The sequence below is a fragment of the Alosa alosa genome, chromosome 24, assembly GCF_017589495.1.
Source record: "Alosa alosa isolate M-15738 ecotype Scorff River chromosome 24, AALO_Geno_1.1, whole genome shotgun sequence".
In the NCBI taxonomy this organism is placed as follows: Eukaryota; Metazoa; Chordata; class Actinopteri; order Clupeiformes; family Clupeidae; genus Alosa; species Alosa alosa.
Genome location: NC_063212.1, coordinates 6,584,424 through 6,600,791, shown reverse-complemented (window position 1 = coordinate 6,600,791; position 16,368 = coordinate 6,584,424). Strand labels below are relative to the sequence as shown.

The 16,368-nt window shown below is 40.9% G+C and overlaps 1 long non-coding RNA gene across 1 annotated transcript; it reads left to right on the top strand.

The window, feature by feature from the left end:
- The first annotated feature begins 211 nt into the window (after positions 1 to 211).
- On the top strand, positions 212 to 1,418 carry LOC125289569. Its single transcript, XR_007192652.1, has 4 exons — positions 212 to 644; positions 853 to 976; positions 1,056 to 1,173; positions 1,298 to 1,418. It is a non-coding gene; the product is annotated as an uncharacterized LOC125289569 (long non-coding RNA).
- The last annotated feature ends 14,950 nt before the right edge of the window (positions 1,419 to 16,368 follow it).

Genomic DNA, 16,368 nt, shown 5'->3' with positions numbered 1-16,368 from the left:
GGTGGCCAAAAGTGTGACACAAATGAGAAATCTTGAAAAATATCCGGCAAAGACAAATTGAAGTATGCATGATTGAACTGATGGCATCCTCAAAGTGTGCCTTTTTGGGAAGTCATTGTAAAAGGGATAAGCTCAGCATAAAGTCCAACATTTCCTTCATCTCTGGCTTAGTTGCCACCAGGGTATATTTCCGAATGGGCCATTTTACCATGCAGACCATCAATTTCAGTTTCATTCATTTTATCTATCCATCTTGTTGCCAATTCTCCACTGTTCTCTTCCTAACAGGCCTGAAATCTGAAAAGGCTCTCCATGGACACCAACAAATTTACCTGTGTCCGCTGGCATAAGTCCTTCCAGCAAAAATCCCATATCTGTTTGGTTTTTGAGATGCTGGGACAGAGCTTTACGATTTCATGAAAGACAGATTTTAGTCCACTCAGGCTTGCATGTGTAAGGCCTATACTACAACAGGTAGCCAAGGCCCTGACAAAGCTCAAAAGCCTGGGCATAATCCATACAGACCTCAAGCTGGAGAACATCATGCTAGTGCCCCATCTACCAGCCCAACCGCATTAAAGTCACTGACTTCGGCTCAGCCACGCATGTGTCTGAGGCTGTGTGCTGCATTCACGGTTCTACTGGTGAGTCCTGCTGGCTACTGAGTAAAAAGGAAACCTAGTCAAGCTCTAACCTGATACACTATTAAACCCATTCTTAGGAAAGCTTTCAGATTAGAATGTGAAGCTTCAAAGTAAAACAGGGCAAGGAAGAAAGGGGGGATACGCTAACAATGGTCTAATGTCCTACAACATGATCATCCCAGTAATTAGGGCCCTTTTGTGGTTGCAGTTCTCCAGAGATCATCCTTGGGCTGCCCTTCTGTGAGACCATTGACATATGGTCACTAGGATGTGTGGCAGCTGAACTCTTTCTTGGCTGGCCTCTGTATCCTGGACATTTGGAATACGACTAGGTCAGTACTGTGGGTGTTTTAAGTTTTCTTTAAGTTGTCTTTTATTCATGTTGACAATTTGTGTTATCTGCTGTCACAGGTTCGGTACATCTCCAAGACCCAGGGACCTCTACCTGAGTACTTGCTCAGTGCATGCTCAAAGACGGGCAAACATTTTATCAAATGGCCAGACTCCATCTATCCAATGGAGCCTCAAGGTGTGTGATTCTCTAGTCGTGAGGTTCTATATACTTGCTTAAAACATTACGGAGGAATTGAGGAGAGCCACGTACGCTGGACCAGAGAGAAGACAAAGACTGACCCTGCCTTTCCCAATTCCAGATGATTTACTGAATGTGTTGAAGGAGCTGGATGCGGTAGACACACCCAGAAGGTTTGCAAGCAGACGGAGAAAAGAAAAATGCATCGGACCGGAGATAGAAAAGACAGACAGGACAGGAAGTCCTTTTCTACTGTCTATCCCTGCTCTTGTGATCACTGGTGTATTTTTTTGTGGGAAGCCGTTCACAAAAACAGTTCAATAAAAACTTTTTAAAAAACTGTAGTCAGTCTCCTACGCAAAACTGAAATTACGAGCTTGCGAAACTCATTTACAAGACTCAAAGTACAGATTTTTGACCCTCTTTTGACTGCTTTCCTGAAGAGCCAATCAGCACGCTGCTTACTGTTGCCAACCAACCAATCAGCACTTCCCGCCGACCACCAGACAGGCCATTTTTTTGACAGCAACAATGTGGAGACAAGGCACAGGTGGGTGACTAGTACAGTTTTTACCAAGAACATGTATGAACAAGGGGTGTGCATATCAATAATTTATAATATTAGAATAACCAACAGAGTTACTTGGTTAGTCACATTTTTGATGGTGCATCTGGTCTTTCAGTGTGCTTAGCAACAAGTCTAGCAATCTGAATTCGGTGGTCTCCCTTTTTTTCTTGCTTATTTCTTGGCACTGTAGGCTACACTCATAAATACTATAAAAATTACATGCACAAAACAAAGAAAATGTCTTAGATTGACTGTGTAATGCGACTGATAGATTATAACTTAACTTAGGCTACCACAGGGTAGCTAGCAGGAATTCTACCATGATCGTGTGATGTCTTTGCTAGTAGGTGATGTTATGCTATTCTGAATCTGTGCGTTTCAGAATAACTGAATAGCGATATTAATGTTAATGTCTCCAAATCATAGTTCGTTTCTCATGTTGCATGTTATATAAGACATTTGAATCTGATTTGGCAATTTAATCATGTAATTAACCAGGTAGGCAGGTAACATTAGGCCTACTGCTGCAGCTTGCTACTGAAATAAATGACAACTAAAACACCATCAACATTACAGCATTAACTCTTTGCATTATGTTATTTCAGGCATTCCATTCCCCAGACATGGTCATTTGAGATTAAGTGAGTATAAGTATATATACTCTTTTGACCCCGTGAGGGAAGTTTGGTCTCTGCATTTTAACCCAATCCGTGAATTAGTGAAACACAGCACACAGTGAGGTGAAGCACACACTAATCCCGGTGCAGTGAGCTGTCTGCAACCACAGCGGCGCTCGGGGAGCAGTGAGGGGTTAGGTGCCTTGCTCAAGGGCACTTCAGCCGTGGATGTGGGCATGGAAGAGCAGTGCTCAACCACTTCCCCCGCCCACATTTTTCCCACTGGTCGGGGATCGAACTGGCAACCCTTCGGTTACAAGCCTGAAGCCCTAACCAGTAGGCAGCGCAGGAGACTCACGAAATATTTCTACAGGTACAAATTTTTTCCACAGATGTAGCCTACAAAATATTTCTACAGGTGGGAAATGTCTTTGCACATATACACATACATTTTTTTCACACATGTACAAAGTATTTCTACAGGTACGAAATGTCTTTGCACATGCACAAATCGTTTTACACAGTTGCAAAATGTTGTTACACAGCCTTCAAAGTTAGCCAACTAACCGTAGCTAACTGGCGAGAAGACGTGAGCATGCAGTCTTTGACTGATGTTGTAACGATACAACCGCTGGTGTTCTAAAAAAAAAAAAAAAAAAAAAACGATAAGTAGTAGTCCCGTCTCTCCTGATCAAAACTCTGCCGTGTTTTCTGTCACTGACTGACAAAACGTCACAGAAGTCATGGGCTAAATACTGCACCTGCGATTTCACACAACGATCATGTTGCAAGAGAGCTAAGAAAACTGTTTTCAAAGTTAGCATGACATTTCCTTCTAAGCTAAATTCTTAAAAAATTAATGTGTATCTGAGAGTATCTTCACAGTAATTTCCCAGGCTACAAGTGACACTGTAAAGCATGGTGAGCATAAGCCGTTGTGTGTGCTGTGCAATGAAGTACTGGCTAATGAAAACATTAAGCCTTTGAAATGAGAGATATTTAGAAATAAAACACGCCAGCCATGAGGATAAACCTCTAGCCTTTTTCCAAGGTAAAAGTCAAAATCTTGAGGTGTCCCAGAAGGCACTTTGTGCATCCTATTAAATGTGTATATTCATGTATTCAACCAGATGATAGGGCTGTCACTTTACGTGTGCCTGTTACTAATGCCTTTTAGTTGTCCGTGGAATGGCCTATATTTGCCGTAGAAAATGGAAATGTCTTAGAAAATCGATTTTACAATCGATTCAATGAACACTTATGTCTAAAAAATCAAACGGGATTTTTTCACAAAAGAGACAGCCTTACCAGATGACAGTGTGCCAGTCCAGAAGGCCTTGGAGTGCAGAAAAGAGAAAGGCAGTGTGGAGAACATATTATACTCGAAAGAGTGCCGGGCAAAAAAGAATGTGATGACTGTCTTGCAGGGGAAAAAGCTCTTAACCAGAGGTCATGGAAGGATGTTAAAAATGTTGTCTGTAACTATCCAGGGACCCACAAGAACAAAGTGGCCAGGCAGAAGAAATGTTTGGAAATGAAATTACGAAACTGTACGCCACCGTTTTTTATGTGTACAAATGTTTTGTTTGCACTCTTGTTTGGGCAAAATGTTTAAGTTTAAAGGAAAGCCCCAGTGGTTGTTAAAGTAGTAGTGGTAATGAACAGGTGATAGGGATCAGATTCCAAAATAATTCTGGGAAATGCATGGATTCCAGTTGCTGCTACTGGAAGAAACTGGAATCCATGCATTTCCACTGAATTATTTTTGGAATCTGATCCTTTATCATACCTGTTCATTCTTACTCGTCGCCGACTTATCGTGACTAAATTCAAGATGGCTGCAAACGCTTAAACTTCGCGGAAGATACTGTCTGCATAAATCGCCTTGTAAGTAAACTACCAGTGCTTTTTCAAAGTTCTCAATGTCTCGCTTTAAATGGCAGGGCCCTCGAAGTCTACCAATGAAGTGTGGAGATACATTGAGCCTCGTAAAATAGTGTAAAACAGTGATTTATTTGCATGGCTAGCCCGGATGCCGAAGCACCACCATTGAAAAAGCTGTTGGTAGCATCGGCTAACTAGCTGTAGATTTTGGAGTGCAGGGGACAAGCCGAGATGGGCTATGAGACATACTTTCACACTCTGTATCATGTTTCAACACACTTTAGGTCAATATCACACCGGAATTCTCCTTTAAATGTACACATAAATTATTTTATTGTAAGGCCCCCCATGAACGAAAGTTCACAAAACTTGGCATGCATTCGGAGGGTATCATAATGATCCTACACTTTCAATTTTGTGCAGTTTTGACCATGTCAGCCAGAGATATTGTGATGAAAAACACCTAATTTTTGCTTTTTAATTTTTAACTAGGTGGCGCTATACATGAAATAAGTGGTAATGGGATGGGTTGACATGCCCCCTTAAGACCAACATACAAAAAAAAGGTGGACCTCCGGTTCTCGAGATATTCACAGAAAACTGTCTCCGGTCACCTACAGGCCAGTTGGTGTATAGTAACATAAATTCATTAATTGTGTGGCCCCCCATGAACGGAATTCCACGAAACTTGGCGTGCATTCAGAGGGTGTCATAATGATCCTACACTTCCAATTTCGTGCAGTTTTGACTATGTTAGGTCACAGATACCTGCGATTACAACACCTCATTTTTTACTTTTTTTGTTTAACTAGGTGGCGCTATACATGAAATGAGTGGTTATGGAATGGGTTGACATGGCCCCTTGAGATCAACATACAAAAAAGTAAAAATGGTCCTCCTAAACCCACGGTTCTCGAGATATTCACAGAAAACTGTGTCTGCCCTACCCTCCTTTCGGGGGGTGCAGTCCAGCGGGGGGAGGGCTATAGATCAAAACGAAAAACGATGGTTCCATGCTATCCATATGGGGTTACATGCCCACCAAGTTTCGTCTACCCCGGTCTTTCAGTGTCCCGGAAATCCTTGACGGAAATGAAATCTCTAGACTATGGGCAATTACCCCCCCTCGAAAAAAAAAATCTAGCCTACACGATTCATGTGAATGACATATTTTGCTTCAAAACGGAGTTTTTCGCCGAAAAGCGACTAGTTTGCAGGTATGACATTTACTGCACTGTTTGGTAATGTTCATGAGCCCCATGTTCATGCCCACCGAGTGTAATACTGTAGCTGCCTGCAGATCTAGTTGTTAGGTGCAGCTAGGTGGAACCGATCATTTTCAGGTTTTTTCAGGACATTACTCGGTGACCTTGAGAAGCAGAGATCTTAAATCGCCAGAATTCTCCTATAAGTACAGTAGTATTAACCTGACTCTCCCCAGATGAATTTCGATCTGCCTAGCTCTACTCACATCCATCTGGGGTCGCTTCCGTTGAGAGTGATTTCGGCATCAGATTTTATGGCAGAGCCAATCAGGACGCAGGGCGGGAGTTTCATAGATGTGACGTAGTGTAGAAGCGACTGTGAGACTTTTCTCAGCATCACTGGTTGGCTTCGATTTGAGTGGTTGAAGTAGCACGTCAATATATGACGGACAAGTGGCTTATCCAATTATATGCAAGGATTTTTGATAAGGCCCAGCCTTCTGAAACACCACTCCAATGGATCGATCCCAGATGGATGAGTGGAGCTAGGCGGAACGAAATTCATCCGGCGAGAGTCAGGTTACAGTATTGCACTATTACAAAAACATTTCTTGCAGAAATAGGAAATGTTCTAGTGAGAAAAGGCACTTTCCTGCTATTCAAAATAACCATCAATGGTAAGTGAGGCTGGCCTGGATGAACCCAGATGAATAAATTTCAATTTGCTCTGCAGGTCTGTCTGGAAAGGAACATAGTTCAATTACAATTGTTTACTCAATTCGAAAGAAATTACACATTCCTGGGTTTTTGTTGATTCGGAAACGGATTTCAATGGGCTCCTTTCCAGACCACAGCTAGCAGGTATGTCGGAGTTCACCCAGGATAGAATTACATTTATTGGTTTGTAGTGTAAGGGTTCTATGGACCTGTTTCAGGCAAACTTGTGACTTGTTGAGTGAAAATAAACCTTCAGGGTTGATGCTTGATAATTTCTATTCCTTGTGAGCTGTCAGTGAATTTAAAGTGTTGTTTCTGAGACAGCCTTATCAGTTCAGATCTGGATGTCCGATCCCTGGGCTGCACTGTTATGACACACAGCATGAGTCACACAGAGTCTGTTTCTTTTTGTACACTTGCCACTTCACTGGCTGACGCAACTCAGATTATCATCACGACTGACACAAAAAAGATGCAAATTGCAGCCACTTGCCACCAGGAGGTGCAATGACTGAAGATGCACCCAGTCAAAACGAGGGCACCAGTGTGCTTTGTCATCGATGTGAAATGCCCACGGTGTGCTTCCATGAGACCTGACGTTTGCCTCTCCGGCTTTTTATGCATGCTAATAAGTGGCATGCTTCATCTCCCACGTCTTGAGCTCTAGCGTGCGCTTCACATCCGACCACTTCTCTCAATCACTCTTTCAGGCACTCCTTATGCTTGCCACACAATGTCCCTTGTCAAAGCTTTGTACAGATCAGCCAGAACCTACGATTTGTCATAATGGGCATGTTGCCTGTGTGACCGAATATCTGGCCACTTGATCACAGAGTTTGTAATAGTGAGGTTGACATCACAGACTATTTCTGCATTAATTGGTACCCCTTTCTGCACAATAAAATAAAAAAAAACGAAATTGTGAATACAAATCAAATTTCTCATAGTTGTTGAATGGGTGCAGTCGGTCATGAAGAACTCTCTAATACAATCCTGTCAAACAGTAGGGTCTTTCAAACAGGTAGGGGAGACCGGGTATGGTTGTGACTAGCTGGGCGATATGGCTGAAAACTGTATCACGATATAAGTATTTCATATCAGTCGTTATCGATAATTATTGACATTTTTAAAAAAAAATCTATTTCAGATAAGGACCAGAAGAAGATTTTAAACTTAACCTTCCTCTGATTTTAATCACCTCAGTTATCAATCAAAGCAAACAGGGAAAAGAAATAGCAAGACCATCATGAAAAACATTCAAATAACAGTTTAGATTGCTATCACATAAGTCTGAATGAAAAGTAGCACTGGTTGAAGCCTGGACATGTAAACAAAGTAGCTTAATTTGCTAGTTTATCATAGTCTACAGGTTAGACTGTTCAGTTTCCCCACGTGTGTTTTAAGTTTCAAATGAATACATTTTCTCCTTGAGTCCTATGACTACCAAAATTGTAGCTAAAAAATGGTAGTTTTAGGTGCTGAAGAAAGTTTCACAACTAGGGCTGGGCGATAAAACGATAGCGATATGTATCGCAAGACATGTAACCAATATCAATAAAAATATGTTCGATAGAACTTTTATTAATTAAAAGCAACACACACATCCTGCCTTACGTTTTTCATAAATAAATAGGCTAGTTATATCTTGCATTGTATCTAGTATGCAACTCTACCAGAGTAGGCGATAGAAGTAGGCCTACCTTAACACAGACTCTCAATGAGTCCTTGCTCTATGCACTCTCTTTCTCTCTCCCTCTCAACAGGCACATCTCTCCTCAGCATGGACATGTAATCCAAACATTCACAATCGTGCAAGACGACTGGCTAAATTCCTATTAAATCCGGTTAGCATCATTAGCACGGTGCACGAATTTGTTCCAAACTGTTGCATTCAAATTGACTGCTAAATTCTAATAATCTCAATCCCGATGCAAATGGAAAATCCTTTGTTTTCAAGTAGCAGGGAATACACACAAAACCTAACAACTCTGTATTTATTTGTATTAAGCCCGCCCACTGACTATAAACGATGTGATTGGCCTGACTAGAGTTTGGTTTTTCCAGCTTGCAAGCCAACAGAGATTTGCTAGACGACCCTGGCTGCAAATAGAGCATCAGTCCCGCCCCTCCTCCGAGAGAGCTTAGTTTCTGAAAGTAAATTTCCCTTTCATTTCTTCCATTGACGTTTTGAAAAAATCCGTATCTAAAGAGTTTTAAAGCATGTCTTAGGATAATCAGCTACGGCGTAACTCATAAGCATACAACATATCATTTCGAGTGAAAAAACGAAGAGAAAGTCCAAAAAAAGTCAAAGGTACAAGACTGCATGTGTACATATTTTCAATTCCGAGCGAAGGAACTACTCATCCCATAAACCACCGCGCCTCACTGAATAATAAAGGCAAACCCGGCGCGATTTTGCCATTAGAACTGTCAACCGACTACAGCAGGGGTCCATGTTCCATATGTGTTGTGCATGCATTACTTGAAAAGAACTAGCTCCAGTTATGTATGAACAGTGAAGGTAACGATCTCTTAAACATGTGAAAAACGTGAACTTGAAGAAGTGAAAATGTAACAATATGAACTATGAATATTGAAGAACTTGAAGCTACATCTATAGCCTATGTGTGAACATGCTTAACAAAATATGGGAACAAAACATTGGAACTAAAGGTGCATTCCGAATATAATCAGTGGGAGCCCTGCTTATGGAATGATGGAAGACAGTGACACCCTCAGTGTGTTTGAAATGTCCAGTCGATTGCGCAATTTGGTCTTAGTTGCAGTCATTGCCGAAAACCCGGCCTCGTGGTGGGAAATGGTAGCAACGTCTTCAGTGCTTTTACGGCTATCTCGGGATATTCTGCTTTGTTATTGATCCAAAAACCCGCCAGAGAGGTGTCCTTATAGACACTCTTAAGACCACCGTCATTTGCAATTCCTATCAACTGCTCTTCCTCCTGCGCTGACAAGTTAGGACTATTTGGGATATTGACAAATGGGTTGCGGACCCACTCATTGGTTTGCCATGAATCTTTGGAGGATGGGAAGTAACGCTCAAACTCATTTGAAAGCGCAACAAGGTGATCGCGCAATAGCTGCGAGAGAAAGGGCCCTGCCTCAGTCTCTCCCAAAACCCCCACTACTGTTTGGAACATATCAAATACACCCCGGTCCACTCGTCGTCCCCACAAATCAAGCTTGGCTTTAAATGCAGCGACTTTATCTGCCAGTTTAAAGACAGTCGTCATTCTCCCCTGGAGTGACCGGTTGAGGTCATTAAGCAATCCGAATATGTCACACAGGTAAGCGAGTTTTGACACCCAGTCCTCATCACTAAAATGTGCAGCTTTTTTTCTGTAAGAAATCTCTGCTGCGGCTCTCTCAACTCAAACACTCTGGCCAGTGACCTGCTAAAGATGCTTGTTTTTTGTTGCTCATTCTAGCAGTTTAGCTAACTTCGTGTGACATACAGTACCGTTTGCCAAGAACTGATCAAGTGAAGTGAGCTGACCTGAGGCTGCGCAGCGCTGAAGGCAATATGTAGTGTTGAAGGCGGGACAGACAGACGTAAGAAAATAGACCTTGCAAAATGCAAACATGCGTGCAATCAAACAACTGCATATAGGCCTATGCCATGTAAAAACGTGACATTATTGCTAATTAAATTTAGTTTAGTTTGTATGCATTTTTTTTAAAACTCATGTTGTAGGCTACGGCCCGGTTAGGAATGTCCCGCGGACCGGTACCCGGTGGTTGGGGACCGCTGGACTACAGCACACAAACCTTTTCCTCCAAACAGTAATTTTTATATAGTGAATGTGCAGTTAATAGCAGTTATTTCAGGAGTAATCATGTCAATAATAGTGTTTTGGTATTGAATGTTATATTTACCATTGTGTATTTTATATCGTGTGTGTGTGTGTGAAAGCGGTTAACGTTAGTAACATTGTGCAGTGCTTCTTAACTGACTGCCATCCTGATGCATGGACCGCTCTTGGACCACCATATTCAGTTTATTAACTTGCTGTGAATTATTACACAAAATGTTCATTAAATGTACGAAGAAGTATATCTAGGTTAATGATTAATGATATGACTCATACACTACAGTATGAAGGCTACAGTTAGTAGCCTAGCTAATGTTAACTAGATCTAGCATTACCAACCTCCCTGCAAAACTCACCACACAACTTTGTAGGTCTTGTCCCTCATGCTGGCCCCTACAAAACCCACAAGCTGACCCTCGGACACACAACAGTCAATAATGTGACCCGATTTAAAGTGGTTTTCACCCCTTTGGACACTCTTGATTTAGTCCTTGAAACAGTGAAATATTCACGGGGCATGGACGGTTTTAAGCTAACCATTTTAGCAGGTACTGCAGTTTCTAGCACGGCCTGGTGGTAGCATCCAGCTTGTGCTATCGGCTAGCTAGCTAGTTCAAACGTTTAAGTACTTAATGAGGATATACAGGGCTTTTTATGCCTCGACTAAGTTGTTGTTTCTTATAAACAACAATTCATGGTTATAGAAACAACAAGGTCACTAAAACATAATATGTCATACCTGTGTTGCAGCATGTAGGCTTATGTTAGTAGCATTATAATGACATTCTAAATGTCTGAAAGGCTAATGATTAGCCTATCGGCTACCTGAAAAGTTAAGTGTTAAAACTAGCATTTACAGTGTCCTATTTGATTGTGTATTGGCCCTGACTAAGTTTTTGTGATATATAAACCACAATCATTGTTGATACAAGTACCAATGTTCGTCTAGAAAGTTTTTATTCACATGAAGATATTCGCTGTATGCAGTAAAAGACTCCGCCATCTTTGTCAATAATTTTCGCTAAAAAGTTTCAAACTATGATCATAACGGCATTTCCACCAATCAGAGGCATCACTGTGGGATTGTTCAGGATTGTGGGTAATGAAGTACTTATCCAAGACATCGCGAATAAGACATTTATCTTAAAACGAGGTTAGTGCCCCGTGAACTTTTGGCGTCTATATGAGCATACACAATCGCTTAGTACAGCCGTAGCTGGTTTTGAGTCTACTATGTGCAGTTAAGTTTTTATGTCTTATACCCGAATTGTCAATGGAGAAATTGCATTGAATTCTTACTTCCGGAAACTCCTGTGGGCGGGACTGTGATGCTCTATAGGGCTGCACAGTCCCGCCCACAGCCAAAATGCGGTTAGGTGCCGTAAGTAAGATTTCCATTCATTTGTCCCATTGACGTTTTGGAAAAATCCATATCTAAAGAGTTTTTCAGCATGTCTTAGGCTAACCAGCTATATAATTTCGAGTGAAAACATGAAGAGAAAATCCAAAAAAAGTTAAAGGTACAAGACTTTGTACATATTTTCATTTCGACTCATCCCATAAACCACCGTGCCTCACTAATATAATATGCCTAATATATAAGCAAGGCAAGAACCGGGAAAAAGTCTCTTGAGCGACTTCCAAATCTGATGACGGCCACGCAAACTTTTTCCTCCAGTGATTATTTTTATAGTGAATGTGCAGTTAATAGCAGCTATTTCAGGAGTAATCGTGTAAATAATAGTGTTTTGAAATTTAATTTTATATTTATCATCGTTAGTTTTATATCGTGTGTGTGTGTGTGAAAGCGGTCAATGTTAACGTTAGCAACATGGTGCAGTGCTTCGTACCTGACTGTCATCATTGCTCAGTCGGACTGGTGCATGGTCTGCTGTTGGACCACCATATTCAGTTTATTAATTTGCCGTGAACAATTACACAAAATGTGTAATTATGCACAAAGAAGTATTCCTAGGTTAATGATTGCTATGAATCATACAGTATGAAGGCTACAGTAGCCTAGCTAATGTTAACTACCAGCATTAACGTTACCAACCTCCCTGCTTAACTCACCACAACTTTGTAGGTCTTGTCCCTCATGCTGGCCCTTACAAAATCCACAAGCTGACTCTCGGACACACAACAGTCAATAATGTGACCCGATTTAAAGTGGCTTTTGGACACTCACTAAAACATAATATATTTCATAACTGTGTTGCAGCATGTAGGCTAATGTTAGCTGCATTATGTAATGACATACAATGTCGGAAATGCTAAAGGTTAGCCTGTCGGCTACCTGAAAAGTTTGAGTGTTTAAACTAACATTTACAGTGGTCTATTTGATAGTGTATTGGCCCTGACTAAGTTTGTGTGATGTAAAAACCACAATCCTGATACCACAATCCATGATACAAGTACCAATATTCGTCAAGAAAGTTTTGATCACATTAAGATTTCGCAATAGGCAGTAAAAGACCCATCTTTGTCAATATTTTTCGCTGAGAAAGTTTCAAACTATGACCATAATGGCCTTTCCACCAATCAGAGGCATCACTGTGGGATTGTTCAGGATTGTGGGTAATGAAGTACTTATCCAAGAGATCGCGAATAAAAGGCATTTATCTCAAAACAAGGTTAGTGCCCCATGAACTCTTGGCGTCTATAGGAGCATATACAATCGCTTAGCACAGCCGTAGCTGGTTTTAAGTCTACCACGTGCAGTTAAGTGTTTATGGCTTATACCGCAATTGTCAATGGAGAAATTGCATTGAATGCATGCACTTCCGGCATCGGCTGTGGGCGGGACTGTGATGCTCTATTACATTACAAATAGAATGTTTCTATTTCATTTCTATTTCGAAGAAAATCTTTAATTCCATTATAAAAGAAATAAGTGTCTTGCAATGTTCATTTGTGATTTTAGTAAGCACTACACGAATGGCAGACATGACCGAGTTAGCAGGCTAGTTAGCAAGGAGCTCTCTCCAGATGTAAAAGTCTGCCAAGCTGGAGTAGCCTATTTATGAAATTACATTAAATCCAACAAGGCCTAAATTACCTAAATCTCATAGCCTAGGTAGATTAGCAAAACAAACCTGAGCGATGTAAGTGAGCAAATCAACTTGATATTAGACTATTATTATGTGTTGCTGTGCGGCCACAGCATTACTTAAACTAGCAGCCATGACTCGCTGTTTATGGCACGGCAGTGTATGTGCAAAGATTAAACATGGCGGAGCCAAACTATCTTGCGCCGCCATGTATTATTCGGTGAGTGTGAGGAAAAAAAGACAAGCAGGCTGAACGGTCATTCTTAAAAAAATATATATATATATATATATTTCAGGGTATTGCAATACTTTTGTAGTATCAATGCACCATGCAACAATATTATAGACAGTAGCCTACACAAAATTCATATTTTCATCCTGCTAGTGAAAATGTTTGGTGTTATGTTAGCTAGCTAGTTATCAAAAATACACCTCTGTATTATAGGCTACAAGCTAGTTGAGGTTAGCCACTTCAGCTAGTCTGGATAGCCACTGCCAACTAGAGTATGCAAACCTACTGTTTATAGACCTCTGAAGTTCGCCTACAAAAAAGAACTAAAACGGCCATCTTTGCCCATATAAGGAGATCCGGTTGTTAATTTAAGCTAACTATCTATGGCAAGTTGCATTGCAAGTTTAGCCTAGAAATCTGGACGCACCCTAGCGGCAGGAAATTAGATTTGCTGCCAGGGCTAGTCTAGCAACTCTCTGTTGGCTTGTAAGCTCGAAAAATTAAACTTCTATCAGGCCAATCAAATCGTGTATAGAGTCGTTAGGCGGGCTTAACATAATGATTGATGGCAGAGTTGCAACGGTTTGGCTTGAATTCCCTGCTACTTGAAAACAAATAAGATAATGTTGCTGTTAGCGAACAGTGTGACACGAGTTAAGCTTTTATTAAGTTGGCAAAAGTTTGAACTAGCCAACTAGCTCCGCTGGTGGGAAACACATGGGACTAGCGCTGTCCTAATGCGTGCAGAGGGAATTTGAAAGACAACCGATTATCCCCCCTCGGACTGAGCACTGCGAACGGTGAGTGCCCAGACCCTACATTTTACCTCATTGAATGCCAAGCTGTTTTCGGAAGCTTTGTCCTAGAGTGCCAGCAATCTAGACCATTGTTGATGATTTTTGTACAGCCACAGCATATTCCGTGTTATAGCTATGAACACATGCAATGGCTCGTTTGAAAGGGGAGACTTTAAGCTCTCAGTGGGTGCAAACCGTGTATTTCTACACGCTTCTCTTCCTGAGAAATCACAAGCTAAACAGTGGCTAGTTTTCATCAAAATCGCTGTTTTTTTTTTCTAGAAATGGAGATATAAGTGTTGCCTGTAAAGCAGGGGTCTCAAACTCAAATGAGCTGGGGGCCAATTCTGCCAACGTCATCTGATTGGAGGGCCGGCTATATCTGAAAATACAATGTTCTTTTTTTCAAATACCACACAAAACTGCAAACAGAAAGTGCAAGTGTTTTTATCTAGTTTTAGACACCTGTGCTAGCAACCTTAGCTTATAAATAAAATATTAATACAAATTATAAAATAAATGAAAAACATAAAAACAGGTATGTGTGTGTGTTTCACACCAAATAAAAATATTTCCTCTCATAACTTTTTTAAACCTGGCAAACTAGGCATCATGGTTAAGAAAGCAACACCATTGGATTTTTATATCAAAATTTCAAAAGGCCATGGCTTGAAAGTGGTCAGAGATGAAGTCCTACTGTAAATGTAAAAATCTTTGAGTAAAACAAAAGTTTATGAAGGGGGTAAATTTACCCATGTAATTTGTCACTGGATGGCAAGCACCTCAAATGATGCACCTTTCAGTAAATACTGGATGAACATATTTAAGCAGGTTTACTTTCCTTTTTTCATATTACCCACATAACAAATTAACAGGAAAACACCTAAGATGTATACCAACACCTAATATGTTGTGGTTTAGTAATAGATTACTACAATATAGGCCTACAATAAAGTATTCTGGTCAAACAGTTCCTATCGCGGGTAATCTGCAGTACCCAGAAGTTTGCATCATATTGCGGTTGACTTTGTAGTTCTTTAGAGCCCTATTTCTACTAGCCCTGCTGTCTGTACCACATCCATTACGGTTCATCATCACGATTACCACTGCAACCTCCAAGCTATGTTGGGCAGAGGGTCGAAACAAGCATGGTATGCTTAGTGCACACCGTTGTATACACGCACCTCCATTCACAGACGCACCGTGACTATCACTGTCATAAACGATCGATCATAATCTCCAAAAGGATATTCTCCTTCAGAATTAGAATAGGTGAATAACATAGCTTACCTAAGACTTCATCGCACGTGAACGTTTTTCAACATTTGGTGTAGGCCTATTTCTGCTTTAATTTCTGCAACACTATGGCCTGCATCGCTTCCGCGTCATTACATATGCACGTCTTTGTGTTTCTCGCGTGTAATACAAGTATTTCCTGAAAACTTTGCGCAGCGATTTTGGGTTTGAATCAAGCTATGGATGTCTTGCACATAGTGGAGCAGAGTAGGCCTATAAATGAGATTTGTCACCGTACCTTACCTGGATCTATCGTCTATTTTAATCAGTATCGTTGTTTGTCGCAATTAATAGCCTCAAGGGCCGGATTACATTATTATTTTGTCATACGTCGCGGGCCGGGTGTTTGAGACCCCTGCTGTAAAGGTTCCGGGAAGTGACCTGGCGAGACTGCCACCTAGTGATAGACCCATGAAAATGGCCTGGTTTTGAGCTGGCGTGCATGCGTCACTGATTCGACCCAAAGCAGCAACCGAGTTATGATAAAATGTCCAGATTGTGCGTTTTTCATGAGTTTTATATTTCATATTTCATTTCCATTCATCACAGAGTTCCCAAAATCACATATAAGGTGTGTTAGAGTGTCTAGTTTCGTAATTGGAAAAAATCTAAGTGTGAACGCCTTCACGTACCGGAGATCACAGTATCCACTCGAAGGCAGAGGACAAAATGGTGTTCAGGAAAACGTCTGCATTTCAGACTTTTTCATCCCCGCGAGTTTAACATGTGTGATAATTCAAAATCCCCATGTTATTTTCCCATAGGAAAAATCGCCAGATACCGGATGTCAAAGATGGCAGCTTTTTTGTAGGCGAACTTCAGAGGTCTATTAAGCCTATGTATATTTAAGTGTCAAAGATATATGGTTGGGCCAATTTTGAATATTTACATATTTTTCAAAATTTATCGTGAAAATATCATGGCAACTTTAATCTTAACGTTTTGACTTTAAAATGAAGAAAAAAATATATTTGCCATGACGAGATTAAACTC